Source organism: Pocillopora damicornis, chromosome 3 (assembly GCF_964200805.1).
Source record: "Pocillopora damicornis chromosome 3, jaPocDami1.2, whole genome shotgun sequence".
NCBI classification, from domain to species: domain Eukaryota; kingdom Metazoa; phylum Cnidaria; class Anthozoa; order Scleractinia; family Pocilloporidae; genus Pocillopora; species Pocillopora damicornis.
In genome coordinates this window covers 17,378,924-17,392,396 of record NC_142672.1, presented here as the reverse complement: position 1 = coordinate 17,392,396, position 13,473 = coordinate 17,378,924, and the positions used below count along the sequence as shown (strand labels likewise).

Below are 13,473 nucleotides of genomic sequence, written 5' to 3'. Positions count from 1 at the left end.
CGTTACTTTTTCCCTGATGAATGTCTCAATAAAGAGATTTCTGTTTTCATATTTTGACAAAAAAAGTGAATAAATTAATTGTTTCCTTTTTATCGGCATATTTCTTGTTTGCTTCGTCTTGATGGTCAATCGGACTGGCTAAATCTACGATCTTTTGATTTTTGATATCTTTGTCACTCATTTCACCACAAGGATTGATTGTATCTATTGAATAATTCATTTTAATCTATGATAATTATATTCAACGAATTCAAATCATTATAATAAACGAATTCCGGTGGAAGTTCAGTTACACTTTGAACTATAACGGTTTTAGCTAAAAAACCTTGGCCTCCAAACTATTCTTCTCACCTTCCCCGCAAAATTTTCAATTTTTACAACTTCACCTGTTCCGGTTCGTATGTCCGGCCAAGCCTCTATGGTCGCTGGCCCCTGTATAGCCTCTAACTATGCTTATAAATACAGACGTTTAGTTTCAACATGTAAAACTCCCTAAAGAGGTCTACGACAGTTAGACGAAACGCATCGGCAAATACAGAAGTTTTAGAACTACTTTTCGCAGAGTGCTGCTCACTTGTTCAGTTTTTTAAAAAGTCATTGAAAAATTTACCACCTTCCAGCTCACCAGCGGCATTGAGATATCTCGCATTCTTTGAAGGGTCTTGTCTCTTCTCCTTCAGGCCAACTGATCTTGAGTAAGTCGTTGAACTCTTCGTGTCAACCACTTTCTCTTTGATCACTTCAAAGGTTTTTTTCCAGTCAACCTGGTCACTTCACTATTCAAAGCTAAAACAACTTCTGGAAGCCTCTTCACCCATTCGGTTGATCTCTTTCCCTCTTTGAAGTTCATCTCTGGACTGTATTGGAAAGTGAAGAAACGTCCACCTAAAGTTCGATTGAATTGCTCAACAATTCCCTGATCCCTGTCAGCATTCAAATTTCCTCTTCTTATCCTTACATCGTGCTTTCCCTTGCAAAAACAATCCTATTTTATTTATATTTTATGTCTATGCTATCACATCTAGTTTTAAACTAATTTATTCTCCCAGACTTCTATTTTATTCCTATTTTACTTGATAGGGAAAATAGAACCACTATTTTAATTGTGTTTTACTCTTATTTTAAACCTTTGAACAAGGTGGTGTATTTTATTTCTATTTTCTCTAAACAAGTGAAAAAAAACCAGCAAAACAGGCTATTTTAATCCTATTTTACTTTCCTACGTCATTAAAATAGTGGTGAAATAGTCTGTTTCATATATGCTATGCTATGCTATGGCCATGTCCTTTGGAAAATATGAAAAAAATAGGCTATCACAATCCTATTTCATCAAAGTAAATGTTGAGTAATCACAAAATAGGTTTAACATAGACTGTTTTCTTTCTATTTTTTTAAGGTGGATTCCATTGCATTGCAAAATATTTATTAAATAGTCTACTTTAATTCTATTTTCTCCAAAGTATCCCAGACCCACAATATTTAAAACTTACCGCAATTAAACGTGTAGTGTAATAATCAGTCATATTTTATTCCTATTTTATGCGTGAATTCAGCCATAACTAAAAATTTATTGTTATTCTTTATACAAAATATAATTTTAAGGCAGCTGTTTGGTACTTGCACCAGTCATATCTTCACTACATACACTGGAATTCAAAAGTCACAGCTGCTGTGTTAACGAGATAAAGACGGGTTGAAAATTGAAAACGTTAGGCCGACGTTTTTCATCTGCATTGTTGTAGCTTTGAAGTTTACGTTTAAGTTTCTTTCTCTGCTAAAGAGTTGAAAGTGAAGGCTTGCCTTTAGCATCGAATCTCCACTTTTAATTACCCAGATTGTCGCTTGGGTCATATTTAACTGAAACTGATCAACAAATCGATCAGCACAGCAACCAAGCTTGCTCAGAGTGGGTTTTGAGTCTGTTTCCTCGACAACTTTCGGCCACAAATCGTGCGTTCGTAATACGATCGATTCTTGTCGATTATTTCTACATAGAGTGAGCCCACATCGTTATTTGTATCATCGTCAGAACATGGATCTAAGGGACGAGCGGTCAGAAAAATCAGCATGAACTTGTGCGCTTCTCTTGAAACTGCAATTGGGCAGGCCAGTGGATTCTCTTTGCTTGCCATTGACAATTCCCAAAAGATCTACGTGATCATGTCCGTGATCGGAAAGAAAGCCTCCATTTCGCGCTCATCTTTGAATGTACTTTTTAATGGTTGATCGCTTGTGCGTCATGTTATTTCTTTTCTCGACTTTTTTGCTTAATATAACAATTCTACAGATGGGTTTTATTGTGGTTCAATAGAAAAACGAGAACAGCATGAGTGTTCTAAGTGAAAAGAAAGTCGTTAGCGCCGTGGAGTTAAAGGATGGGACAACAGTTGACATATCGACTGGTACGAACAAGGGTCGAGTGGCCATTTATAAAGCTACGATTTTGAAAGTTTGTGGTTAGCAAAAATTGCGATATTCGTTACGTGAACAAAATCTTACCAATGAATGGACATAACGGTTTGAATTAAGCTTACATAACGCTCGGCGCAACTGAAACTCGAATAATTCTGACAATCGAAACAGTCACTTGCATGCCGCCGTTTCATAAGTTTACACTTTACAATGAAATAAATCTATCAGTAAGGTTTCAAGATTACCTTTAGTTAGTCACGTTTTGGAACATTCTAGATTCAAAATACAAACTGTGATTAACCAAATCTGATTACATAAAGACGCCCTCCTTCATAAAAACAAAATGATGTGTTCAGCCCTTTTTTAGTAAAATCTATGGAAGAGATGTGCTAACTCCAATATAAAAATCGTTCAAAAGTTCAGTGAACTTTGTTAAATTAGGATTCCAATGAATGCCCTTTCCTAATAGCTATCTAAGGCCTTGTGCGAGCTCATTTATTTTTGTATGTCATGGAATCCAGATACAAAATGGAAAGGCTTCTTGTAGACAACCTCATTCGAGGCCAACAGAGAAAGCTGCGAGCCCAGGAAAAAAGACAAACAGCAGCTAAGTCTGCAGTTTAGGACAACTTCATTCTAATTTATTGTTACAGTTACAATTGGATTTTAATTTAAAAAAAAAAAATTTTTATTTGACTGTAATTACCTCCTTCACTCCCAATAGTACTAAGTCAAAATTGAGAAGAAATCATTGAATTTCAATGTGCAGAATCCATAAAAACAAACAGTAAAACATCAAAGCGCTGCTTGACAGCTTACATTTGAGTGTTCACGCACAAGAGCTTTTTCCAGCTGGAAAAGTGAAAAGCATCAACAGATTTTATTCACAATTTGTGTCAAACCAAACTTAATGATTGATTAGGAATATTTTTTATGAATAGCTGTAATTGAGGATAATTCTTATGAAGTTTTCAAGAAAAGAAAAAGATTTCCTAAGGATTCAAAGTCCTGTTGGCTATTAACTCGAAATTTCTGGGAATTTCTAGGTTTTTAGAACCAGTGTTATCACAGTTGGGAATTCCAAGGAACTCCTAGGAATTCCCATTTCAAATTTACCATGAAAATTCACACCTCTTATTCCGAGGAATTACATTTTTTCATAGAAATTGCATATACACGAGGCTCGATTTTAAACCTATTTTCAGTGTATTTATATCCTATTTTTTCAAGTTTTTTCCTATTTTATCCCTGTTTTATGTCTATTTTATGTCTCTTAGACCTATTTTATAGGTATTTGATTCCTATTTTTTCAACTTTTTTCCTTCCTTATTCCTGTTTTATGTATATTTTAAAGCTATTTTAAATGTATTTATATGCAATTTTTCCCTATTTTTTGTGTATTTTTCCCTATTTTTTGTGTATTTTCCCCAATTTTTGTGTAATTTTTCTCTATTTTATCCCAGTTTTATGTCTATTTTCTCTTGTAACTAATGTTTCATTAATGCTATTTTAATCCTATTTCATCATCAAAACCCATACACATTTTCTCTATTTTAAAGCTATTTTAAAGCTATTTACACAGTAGATATGACTTGCCAACCAGACTATTTATTAAAATATTTTTTGTTTCTAAATAATAGGTTTATAAAAGTTAAAACAGAGCTTAAAAATAGTATGGAAAAATAGAGAAAACACTAAACAAAAAATAAGGAAAAATAGTTTGAAAAATAGATATAAAATAGATATAGAATAGGCACTATTTTTGTAAGGGTTGCCATCTCTCCTGTCACTTCACCCATGAATCCACGGATCAACTTAAAGAACATTAGGCCATTTCAGTGGTCCACGATTGTAAACGTCTGAAAACTATTGAGATCTCACAAGAATCCTTTCAAGTGAGAGGTTCGGCAGCCTTGAATGTGCTTGCAGCATCAATAACTGTCAATCCATATTTTTAGACTTTCCTCTCTCCCGGGAGCCTTTCATGAGGAAGGGAAAGAAGATAAGCTTAATGAACTACGTTTGGGGATTGCACATTAAAAGTTGGTCCTAGGATATGTTTAGGGGCAGGGAATTAAATCTGCCAGATGGCTTGCTTTATCAGCCAAACCTTTGCAACCTCCTCAGACACTCCAGCTTCTTCAGCAAACTTCTTAAACCTGACTTGATAAATTAGTTGAGTCAACAAAGTGCTCAACAAAAAAGATAATTCATCATGACAGAGGTGAATCCAGCCTACACGAGTTCTGATCTTGTGGAATTGTTTAAGAACTCCACCTACAGACATTAGTGCACCCTCGTACCGAATGCATGGTACCTATTCAACTATTTACAACAGGTACCACACTCATTGACTTTCAAGTGGATCCTGATGGTGACTGTGTATTTCAATCGAAGTTATTGGATTAAAACGGAATTGCAACTTACCTATCAAAATGGAGAAAACTCAACAGAGACAACTGACTATGCCGTTATCATGATTGCACACGTCAACAATTTTGCCCATTTTCAAGCAGATTAATATGACGCATTAAGAATGAAACTTCGTTCGGAGCCGCTTGAAATGGGAAAACTGATGGTACCGCAATCCAGTTTTACCTGAATGCCTCAGGATTGATTATCCATGCTTTGCATTTACAAGGAAACATCATTAACATCAAGATGAAAATTTTTCTGTGCATGGCGAGCTAAGATAATGCTATCCTCAGGGGTGTCATGTCCAAAAGCAGCAAAGTTTGTCATATAGTCAGTAATCCTTCCTTGGCAGGCCATCAAAGCCCACACTCTTTTGGGAGAGTAAGATGTCCCATATTCCATTGCCAAGACAAAAAGCAAAAAATTGGTATCTCAATAATGACGATCGCCGAAGCATTTGAGAGATCAACTGAGCCTACTATCCAGCATTTTAGCGGCTGAAGAAAAAGAGAATGTACTCAAACGTTTAGCGAAAAGTCGAAAGGAGGATATAGTGGTTGCGACACCTGGTCCCTCGGGCATAAAAAAACTTCCAACGACACCTAGACATTTTGGTTTTCCAGCTAGGTGATTAAGGCGCTCCTCTGGGATACTTGGCAAAATGATGAAAAGAGGCGGCTTGGAGCCACATCTAAATCGTGGAAATCTTGTTCTTCTTGTGAGCCGGTGGTGCAACAATAAGGTAATGAAATGTAAAGTATTTTCAGAGTACGTTCGGGAGAGGATCGCTACATAAAAAGGTAAAGAACCCCTGTTATGAGGAATATCAAGAATTCTTAACGACCCACTTATTAAAAGAAGAAGAGACGACGCAGACAAAAAAAGCAGAAAATAGACAAACTTGACATTCGAAATTGGATCGGTGAGTCATAAGTAGAATATCATCCTTTCACGTTCTCTAGAAAAGGAAAGTCATCAACATATGGGAGCAGGTATACATTTCAACTGTGATGATGGCGGCTTTCTACCTGATGCCTATTCACACTTCATAGGAAGAAAAGGCCCGCTTATTAATGAGCATATAAAAGGACCTCTTGCTGCAGTGATAAGATCGCTCCTGATTAAAGTACTAGTCAGGAATGTTGAAACGTTGGCTCTATAAATTGCAACTTCTTGATTGCATTCATTAAATCTTAAGACCAGAGTAGCATGAGACTATGTCCGAACGAAAGAGGTGTTGTAAAATGGGAAGATTTCCTCTGAATTATCATGGGAGTCAGCGGTTGCATTATGACGTCATAAGACAAAATGTGTTGGAAGAGATTCAGAGAGCCCTTGACGACGGCCAAAACTGGCCCGTGGCAAATTTTCCACCTGTCGATCTTCGTTCTTGGCCACAAGAAATGCAAATACCAAAGTTCCAGAATACGTAACTTTCGGTTTTTCTTTCTCACGTTGGTTTTCTTCCCCTTCAAGCAAAGTTTGAATGTCACTGTCTGTCAGAAATACAGATTTTTCAGTGTTTCTGCAGCCATAATCCGAGAAAACTCATCAACCTTACTGTGTGGCGCCAAAGGCAAGAGAAGTGTCAGCAGTTTATTTGCTACAACAAAACACATGAAATAATATCGTATTTTTCTATATATGTTGTTACGGCTTTTCCCTGGGATGGAAACCTTTGTATAACACCACAGTTTAAATGATAATTTCACAATCTATCTCAGCTGCTTGAAGTAGTTCAAGTAGTCAAACTAGCTTAAATGGTTTAAAAGGAAAAACTTCAAAACTTGCTTTAAAGGTCCAACCGATTAATTATTCAAAATAGTAAAGAGAGTTAAACTGCACCAATCGCATAGTCTATCTTAATTGGTTGAAGTAGTTCCTATAGTCAATTTAGCATAAATTATTAAAAATGGCGTAATCAATAACTTTGCCTATTGGTTCAGCTACACAAACTGCACAATCTACTTTTCGTGGTTTAACTGGACAAACCGCCACACGAGCTGAAACAGTACAACAGAACAAACTGTTTAACTAGCTGAGCTGCTTTAGCTTGAAAAGGTGCATAATTAGCTTAATAGTTTTCAACTAATTAAATAGTCGAACTGGAGAGCACGGTAAAACTGCACAAATTGCACAATCTATCTCAACTGGCTTAAGTAGTTCAAATGGTCAAGTTACCTTAAATGGCTTAACTAGTCAACATATATGCAAAACTAGCTTAATAGGTTCAATTGAACAAACTACACAATCTAATTTAAATGGACCAACTAAATAAAAATAGAATAAAAAAACAGCATAATCTATCTTAATTTTTCGAGGCAGTTCAGATGGTCAAACTGGGTTAAATGCTTCAACTAGACAAGATGCAAGACTACCTTAAATAATTTAACAGCTTAAACTCCACAATATAGCTAAATTGGATCAACTGGTTAAATATTTCAGCTAAGAAAAGCAGTTAAGAGTAAATGTCAGTAAAAAATCAAGGAAAATTCAAAAAACGTGGCCACGGTCAAAAAATCGATTTCGCTCATACTTTGTCAGTTTGAAGGCCTAGGTAAGTAACTGAAGGATATGAGGTTAGTTTTTTTAAATATTCCATATAACGGCAGAAAACCACGAAAAACGGTCACCCTATTGGATAAAATTCCAATTGAGCGCCTTTGAAATCTACAACTCTACATAACAAAGCACTATTGAATAAATTAACTCCTCGGCCAAAGTTTGTACATAAAACATAAGGGTTTTGCTTTTTTAGCGGTTTGAAGCGTTTTAAAAATATATATTAATGTTAAATATTGTCTACACAGGTAAAACAAACTATGAAACACCAAAATTACCACGAGCTGAAATTAAATCTCACAGGCTCGGTCCCTAATCTGCGTCACGCACGAGCGACTTAGCTACAATTAGTACAGAAACAAACAGATATTTACATCCGTTGATTTTAAATAAGTCGTATTTTTAAAATATCTTACTCAAAGATGTGCCAGGTTTCCCAGTTAACTTGCTGAAAATAAAAGAAAACCTTAATAGTAATTCTAGCTCAATTAGAATTGATTTTATTTAGTATGAGAAGTTTTGTGCCGTCGAAAACCAATCGGAAGTAACTGTTTCCAAGAAAAGCAAATATTGCATCGTTCTCTAAATAAACAAATCTACTTAACCATATAACTAGAGTATGTTGTTGGCGAAGTTAATAGACATACATAACAACGACGTCTTGCTCGTTCTTGAATATTGTCGGTGGGATTTGCGGCGCAGACGAACGCACTTGTTAAGTAACTTCCAATGGCTAATTTCTACCCTTACTCAGCTTTCGTCACACTGCTCACGCTGTGTAACAAGGATATAAAACATCGCACGAAGTCCTAAAAAACTCTCCGGACTTGAACCAGAATTGATTTTAGCAATATTGCGTGTTTTTAAAAGCCAACGAGTTTATTGGAGATGACTACCCGTACCGTCTTATCGTGTCACTTAGGCATAACCTGACACGGTGTCGATAGTTTCGACTCCTGATGTTATCTTGAATACAATTATGTGCAAGGCAAAATTAGTCAACAGAAAACAGTTTATTAATCTGCTTATGAGGTACAGCCGCACTCGCCTACAAGCTTTGAAAGACGACTGATTCTTTCGTCTTTGTGTTATATCAGAGACGTCCACACCAAGTTCATCGCAAATACTGCGCAGCATGTCCACACTCAGTGACATCAGCTTTTTCGTGCCCATGCGCATGCGTTCACAGATGTTGTAACCTGACGACGATACAATGGGGTGCTGAAGGGAAACCTCTCTCATCACTTGCGTACAGATTTCAGATTGGATTACCTGTTCTTGTGATGCTCTGTCATCTCTAGTGGTCTCTTCGTCCGACTCTTCCCGGTTCACTGTACTGGGAGGAAGCCTTTTCTTTGCTGCCAGTCGTGAGAAGAATCCAGTGATTTGCTGTCCTGTTAGAACTTCTTCTGGTAGAAATCGACGAGCTCCTAACTCGTCCCTTGAAGATCTCGTCATTTTTGAGACTTCATTCGGATCTGCTTTCCTTCCACTCTGCTCGCCAATTTCAAATTGTTGTTTCAAAAATTCATTCTGTTTTTGCGTAAAACGTGTCTTCTTTGTGATTGTCTTAAGTGCCCATCCCATTGTAAGGGGCGAAAAGCATTGGCTGTTTTGTTCTTCACATTGTAACTGCACAGTGGAAATCCTGCTACCTTCATCCATTAGCTTTGAAGCATATCCTCGTTTTGCTTTGTCATACAGCGTTTCCTGTTCAGGTAGTCGCTTGTGTTTCCCCGTGTCTGGATGTGCTTGTAATGATACAAAGCGGCTGTATGCTTTAATGCACCCTTCCTCGGGGCATGGGAAAAGTGGCGAGGCTTGCTCGTTTTCACCATCATCATCTTCTTGTTCTCGGCTATTGGCATCACTGGCTGCGTTTGGATCACTTGCAGATTTTTTATTTGCATGTCTGTCTCACCTTCTTGAAAGATGGCTTAGTACTCAATTTCTGCGATGGGGGATCAACCACTTCAAGAGTTTCCGGGACCTGCAAAACTCCTTCAAACTGAGACCACGGTAGCAACTTTCCAGGACCCACATTAAATGCCCTCCACGCTCGTATTCCGTTCTCCTCATACTTGAAGTTGTTGAGTAAGCTTACACCATCCCATTTGACGTGCCGAGTGCTTGACGGGTTGAATGTAACGTAACTAGCCTTAGCGCAAGATCCTGGACCAGACTCTATGGCTGTTTTGAGCTGAATTGCTGTTGTCACATCATTGCCCTCGTTTACATATCTTCCAATGTCTCCTTTAATAGTCGCTGCTTGGCGGTCGCATATTCCTTTTCCACCTTGAGGATCGGAAAAGTCGTTCCGTTCCACGCCCACGCCAGCAATGTCGCCTGCAAATTTTGCTGAAATGATAGTGTATCCGCTGTGGTAACAGCCGGCATTATCTTGTTTATAAAACGCCCTTTCTAATTCCGGCATTTCCTTCTTCAGCGAAACAAGACAATCCTGCATTATCGATACCACTACAGCACTGTCTTGTAAACAGTTCTGAAAGACATGTATAAATGTTTGAGACTCAAACTGCTCGCCTTCTTCCCACTTCCTAATAGCAACTGTTATGTGCCATGGTAAACCGCGCTTAGCAAACCAGTCTGATTGCGGCTCTCGAAATTTTCGTGGCATAAATTTCATTGCCCAATCCTGCACTAGTAACACGTCGCATTTGCTCTTCAGTTTAGCTAGAACAGAACATTTGGCCTGATCTTGGTGAACGGAGCGCAACTGGTGTGCTTTCCAGCTCATGATATTATTTCTGGCCTGCTTAACAGCGTGTAGCATGTCCGATTTCTGCTCCTCGTTACAAACTGCACTTGAACACTCACTCTCCAAGATGCTTAGAACTTCTTGCAGCTGGCAACACTGTGCACATGTTTCGTTGTGTGAATGACTGCAGTGGCCTTGGAAGTCAGAGTCTGTTGAGTCACTTAAGGCGTAAGTCCTACAATGATCAGCAATGCTCGAAGACTCAACCACATGGACCTGAAACAAGCCGAAGACAACAAAAACGTAAACAATTTCAATCACCGCATTTCCTCCAATAAGCGAGCTCCTCTTAAGTAAATCTCCCTTGGAACAAGCGCCCAACCTCTATATTAGGAGCCCCTTCCTGACTCGATCCAGCGCCCGTTCACTTAGCGGAGGAAATACAGTAATTATATCGTCCTGATCTTAACTACTATTTCTAATTACATTGAAAAGGCCGACGGTCCCTCTTTGTTTGCAAAATGTATAAATATAACTTACAGGTTATCGACAATAATTCCTTCCTTAGTTACGCACGAGAGGACCTGGAACTAGTTCAAGTATCAATATTATGCATTTTCAAAGATTTGAACTTTAGGAAAATAATTTGCCTGTGTTGTTGCTTCAACTTTCTGTCAGTTTTGCGCCTTTCTTTTGAAGTACTTCATAACAAACCATGTAATGAAATAAATCAAATACCTTGTAGTCACTTTTCAGGTATTGCTTTGATGAGCGTAACTGTTGCTTCATTTCCCTGGCCCACACTTCTATTTTTCCACAATCAACCAGTTTATCGACCACTTTGTCCAGGTCATCAAATGCCTCTGCTCCTTGAGATGAAAAGTTATCAAGTCCTTGAAAAGACTTCCTAACAGACGCAAACCACTCATCTAGCACTCTATGCAGTGTTCGCCTGCTCATGGGCTCAAAACCTCTTTCACCGCAATATTGTTGGTACTGTTGAACAATACGCTCCGGAATCATCATTCTGATTACATTTGGTGTTTCATTAACCTCACCGGTTGATAACTTTAAAAGCCTTTCGCCAAATGGAACATCTTGAATCACACGTGAACTTGTGATGAATGAAATGAAATCTTCCAATTTTCCTTGGTCAACTTTCATTCTCCTGTTTTCTTGGCGAGGAATCGGTTCTGCTCTTCCATGAAGCAGGGTGTGGTGTCGCGCTATGTCAAAGCGGTAACTTGTCAGGGTTGGGATAAATTCTTGCACCTCTTTGAAAGACAACTTGTCAGCCAGGATTGAGAGTATTTGCCGACGGGTACTCCAGTGTTGAGCGTTCAAATAACTCTCGGCAAACGCTCTAAGAAGCTCCACTTCCTTACAACTTTTTCCGCCAGTTGTTCTTCGATTCACTTCGCGCTCACATAATTCCCTCCACAAGCAATTCGAATCTTCAGAAGCAAGGACTTCCATTACTGCTGAAGCACACTGCTCAGCTTTTCTCAAATAACGGCGTTTAGTACGGCGTTTAGTACGGCTTTGAGCTACATTCCATGGTACTGATAGTACGTGGCGGACTGGGCTGGTGTCACGAAGCTGTAGAAAGCGATTGAGCTGTTTCAGGGATTCACCTTGCACATAGTTTATGTCATCTTCGCTTTCTTGCGAATCTTCGTCTGGCACGTAAAGGCTCTCTCGTTTAGATCTACCTTCTTTGCATTCAGTATCAGTGATCAGTACAGGAAGGGAAATATCATGATCGACCTGTAGTGCGAAAAAGTTAAAATATTTTCTATATACAATGAACAAAAGATTCGCCCACGATTCGTGGGCTAGTTCGACATTTCTAGTAAAGTTAGTGTTAAAACACCTATGACTTCCTTATATCATTCACGAACCCTGCTTCCGACTCTGGATTACCAAGTTTTCCAGTTAAACTTTTAAATTAACGAAATTCTAATTAAGAGCTGTCTAATTTCGGCTGCCATGGACACATATCATAGGACAAGTAATTTAACAGTCCTCGACACATGCTTTTTTAGATTTTAAATGGTGTAATATAACGTATTTAGGTACAAATTAATTTTCTTACTTCTGCAGATACACAATGGAGACCCATCCAATCTACATTCTCCTCTCTCCTGCCCCCTCGCCTGCCTCCCACCCACCCCCCGGGTAAATAAAATAAAAATTAAAAAAAAGACCTTAAATATACTTTAAAGTGTGGGGAATAGATCAAGACGTAAACGACGTCATAATGATTTTGGATTGTGAGTTTGTATGACTTTGTGAAGTGAAAGGATGAATGCTTATTGGTGGCCTGAAGAAACGTTTAGAGATGGGCTGACATGACAGAAAGACTATAAGGTCTCTGATAAGCGATATAACTGGGAAAGTGTCTTGCCACCGGTATTTCATATTATATAATAAAGCATGTGCGTATACTCACCAGGTTTAACTTGTTCAAGGTTTCGGCGATCTCTGAAACTTCAGCGGTCATCTGGCATTTCTCAGGTGCTCTTTCCTTATACACACTAAGCATCTTTCTGCATTTTACGCAAATTCCTTTAGAAAAAACATAGTCAAACTGCCGTCAAAACTCCGAAATTACCGAAAGGCGCGTATTTTTTAAACACAAAAGTCTGAAGTTTTGTCGACCCACAGAATAAAATAACAATCGAAAGTTGACTGCGCGATAAGAGGTGAGAAGAAGGTGGGGGGGGGGGGGAGTAGCATTGTGATTAGATTACCCTTTTTTTTGTTTATTGTTTATATCTTTCTCAAGTGGCTTTTTGCGAAACGAAATTGAAATGTTTTAAACAAAGTAAATTAACCCCTACTAACCGAATTCCAGGTGCATACTGTAAGTTACAGACCGTGAAACGAGGTTAGTAAGATATTCATTATGTCTCTGAGGTCAATCGGGCGCGCGGGAATGGAAACTAGTTAAAGTTTAGTAGGCCGCGCAAAATTGACCAATCACACCCCGCGTACGAACTACGAGATACTGATAAAAAATAGGAACTCATTGTATACATGTGGGTAGTGCTGTGCACGCGCTGCGGACTTGTTTGTTTACGGACACCGGCACTCACTCACACACTCACTCACTCACATACCTGGCGACAAAGTGGGTAGGGCACTATACAGTGCACACACTAATATAAGCGCAATCCATAAAAAAATGAGAGGCATGAAATAAAGGTTGTTATAAAAAAATTGGATTGGACAACTGAATGAAGAGATAAGTAACGAAATGTCCTTTATCAACCTTACTTATTTCTCTCCGTCGTTTTAACAAATGATTCTTTCATATAATCTCAAGTCATCAGAATGAATAGACTAAAAATAATTCATTGGAG

General features: G+C 38.3%; 1 non-coding gene across 1 annotated transcript; it reads right to left on the bottom strand.

The window, feature by feature from the left end:
* Positions 1–8,414: 8,414 nt before the first annotated feature.
* Positions 8,415–12,801, bottom strand: LOC113680031 (uncharacterized). The gene is made up of 2 exons (XR_016184653.1): positions 10,847–12,801; positions 8,415–10,384 (listed from the first exon to the last, which is right to left on the bottom strand). It is a non-coding gene; the product is annotated as an uncharacterized LOC113680031 (transcript).
* Between the last annotated feature and the right edge of the window lie 672 nt (positions 12,802–13,473).